This window comes from Lagopus leucura, unplaced genomic scaffold (assembly GCF_019238085.1).
Source record: "Lagopus leucura isolate 7727_CA_CO unplaced genomic scaffold, USGS_WTPT01 Super-Scaffold_100014, whole genome shotgun sequence".
Taxonomy (NCBI): Eukaryota; Metazoa; Chordata; class Aves; order Galliformes; family Phasianidae; genus Lagopus; species Lagopus leucura.
In genome coordinates this window covers 6,836,960-6,837,605 of record NW_024962268.1, presented here as the reverse complement: position 1 = coordinate 6,837,605, position 646 = coordinate 6,836,960, and positions in this window count along the sequence as shown.

Below are 646 nucleotides of genomic sequence, written 5' to 3'. Positions count from 1 at the left end.
CCCTTCCAACCCAAGCCATTCTGTGATTCTGTAATTCTATGTGGAAAAAATGGCACCCATTAACATTCACTGATGTTTGTTGAATGCCCCTGGAGACCAACACTGAATATGAGAACACTGAGGTGGTCGATGGTGCATTTCAGCAGTGTGACAGTGACAGTGGGTCACCTCCATTGGAGAACATTTTTATGAGTGCAGCATTTTGGCTTTTCTTCAGCTCTGGTGAAAATGCACAACTAACGGTGGTGACTACGTTATAGAATAGTGTTTTGTAGCTGCAAATTTGCTTTAAACAATAGTGTTATTATGCTCTTTGTATTAATTGGAGTTTCCAGGGAAATAAATAGTAAATAACCTACGTACATGTACAGTTCTTAACAAGCACTTGATACATACTTGTTCTCTTGCTAACATAAAGTCAGTGATGTGAAAAAATCATAATCTTAAAGAGCAATTCTTAAATTCATTTTAAAGGCAAGGTTGCTGAATCTATGGTAATAATTTCATACAGTGAATTTTCAAAAGAATTTTAGAATTTCAAGTAGAAAAAAAAAAAAAAAGAAGTAGAAGACTTCAAAAAAATAAATAACTCTCAATTTTTCCATGGGGAATATTTTGAAGTGAGAGGGTGAACCACATAGACCAG